The sequence below is a fragment of the Aplysia californica genome, unplaced genomic scaffold, assembly GCF_000002075.1.
Source record: "Aplysia californica isolate F4 #8 unplaced genomic scaffold, AplCal3.0 scaffold00166, whole genome shotgun sequence".
Lineage (NCBI taxonomy): Eukaryota > Metazoa > Mollusca > Gastropoda > Aplysiida > Aplysiidae > Aplysia > Aplysia californica.
Genome location: NW_004797436.1, coordinates 1,218,380 through 1,221,177, shown reverse-complemented (window position 1 = coordinate 1,221,177; position 2,798 = coordinate 1,218,380).

The window sequence follows — 2,798 nt, the reverse complement described above, 5'->3', positions numbered from 1 at the left end:
ACACACACACACACACACACACACACACAAATACACACATCCAGTTTTATTTAGTGCAGTACATTATCTTACTACTACTACTACTTAAGACGAAATGTCTAATTTGTCTAATTCTGTTACAATAATGTACTATTTGAAGAAGACGAACGAGAATTGGACCATTTGATGCGCCCATAGCGTAGTAAAGAACGCCATGGATGCGCCCCAACAAATTCCACAACACACTTCATGTACACTAACCTTGGCGATCTACATAGACACACAACTGGGGTAACTTGTTCAAGACGTCAGTTGGAACTTGTTCCTGTCAAGACAACTGTAGCAACTTGTTCATGTCAAGACAACTGTGGCAACTTGTTCAAGACAACTGTGGCAACTTGTTCATGTCAAGACAACTGTGGCAACTTGCTCATGTCAAGACAACTGTGGCAACTTGTTCAAGACAACTGTGGCAACTTGTTCAAGACAACTGTGGAAACTTGTTCAAGACAACTTCGGTAACTTGTTCATGTCAAAACAACTGTGGCAACTTGTTCAAGACAACTATGGCGACTTGTTCATGTCAAAACAACTGTGGCAACTTGTTCAAGACAACTGTGGCAACTTGTTCAAGACAACGGTGGCAACTTGTTCATGTCAAAACAACTGTGGCAACTTGTTCAAGACAACTGTGGCAACTTGTTCAAGATAACGGTGGCAACTTGTTTATGTCAAGACAACTGTGGCAACTTGTTCAAGACGTCAGTAGCAACTTGTTCATCTCAAGACAACTGTGGCAACTTGTTCACGTCAAGACAAATTTAGCAACTTATTCAAGACAACTGTGGCAACTTGTCCAGAAATATTGCCTCATATTGCGACCTCCCACAGAAGGCAGACCCTTTAAGTCTTGAGGCGTTTCCACATAAGTTCAGGCGTTTCCCGAGGCGAGATACAAATGTCCATTCATCAAGAGAGGTGTCAACAAGGCCATCATATCTTTCCACTGATCAAGACTCTGAAGAGGCAACAGTACGAGTTGTAACTACAGTACTACAGTACATCCACACCCCTCTCTCCCCCAACAACAAAAAGAAATCCTCAATAACCTACTGGAAGAAAAAAAATGTCTGTGACCTTGTTTTGGAGAGCACAAGTGAATACTCCATTGGATACAGCAGGGAACGGGTTAAAGACACAAAAGTGAAGATGTTAAAGTTAAGTTCACAGCAGGAAAGGAGTTAAAGACACAGCAGAGAAGAGGTTAAAGGCACAACAGTGAAGGGGTTAAAGGCACAACAGTGAAGGGGTTAAAGGTACAGCAGGGAAGGTGTTAAAGACACAGCAGTGAAGGGGTTAATTAAAGCACTGTTCTTCGCTCACGCTGACATTTGATCATCTGTTCCAGAGTGTGACGTCACGAGCTATATACTCTTGCCACTCAAAACACTCACGCAAGTTGTGTGTCTTGTCCTCGTCTGCTCACAGTTGAGACGGACCGCACGACGAGGAGCCCGGCACTGAAGTAACGTGTTACTGGAGTCTGCTAGTTGTCCCAGTGCAGTTGTCGGGGATTGAGGATTGTCGTTCTTTCTCATATTTTTCCTCCTTCATGGAGTGTTCCAGAGAAGGTAGCAGTGTATAGGGTAGTGTAGAGCGAGCGCCCGTGTTATCGGCTGTTGTAAGCTGTTCTCGGTTGTTATCGGCTGTTGTCGGTTGTTCTCGGCTGTTGTCAGCTGTTCTCGGCTGTTGTCGGCTGTTCTCGGCTGTTGAGCTAGGTCCCCTGGGTCCAGGAACACCAAGCCCCGCCATGAGAAGACTGTTGACTCTGTCCCTTGTGCTGTTCCTGCAACACGCGGCTATCGCCACTGACGCCACGAGCACCGAACCCCCGGGCAACACAACACGAGGTAGGCACAGACTCAGACTCAGACCACACTTTCCACGACACCTACACCTGTGTTGTTTTATTTTATTTTTTAAACAAATAAACAAACAAACGAACGAACAGACAGTCCCGTCCACCTTCTGGACAAACAAACGAACAAACAAACAGTCCCATCCACATTCTCAACAAAGAAAGAAAGAAAGGAAGAAAGAAAAAAAGAAAGAACAAACAAACAACGAGTGCAGTCCACCAACAGGGTCTTGAGCCAGTCACGTGACTCAGCTCGGAGACGACTGGTTTCTTTTGGCCTACATTCTGTAGTCTTTCCCAAAGGTCTCGGGTCTGTCCAGGTTTTCCAAGCATTTATTACTAGTCACTCCTTTTTTTCGAATTCGGTTTACAATCATATACAATCAGTTAATATAATCCATTATCAGGTTATCGATTGCAATCAATTACTATGTTTAACTGTCAACTGCAATACTTTCCTTCCATAAACTCTCAATTGCAATACTTTTCTGTCATAAACTGACAAGTGCAATACGTTCTGTCACAAACTGTCAGTTACAATACTTACCTGCCATAAACTGTCAATAGCAATAATTACCAGTCAGTTCTTGTCTCTTTCACCTTCGAACAATCCTGTACAACCATGACATAATGAACCATCTCCAATTCCCCCCTGCCCCCTGCCCTCTCGCCACCGCCCCCGCCCCACGCCCCTGTCCCCAGCGTGTCCGGTCGGTACATTCGGGCCCAGCTGTGAGCGCCGCTGTCACTGTATGGAGGGCACGTGTGACGTCACTGGCGGACAGATCGCGTGCACATCTGGCTGTCAGAGGGGATGGCTGGGACCTGCTTGTGACGTGGGTGAGTTGTCTGTCTGTCTGTCTGTCTGTCTGTCTGTCTGTCTGTCTGTCTGTCTGTCTGT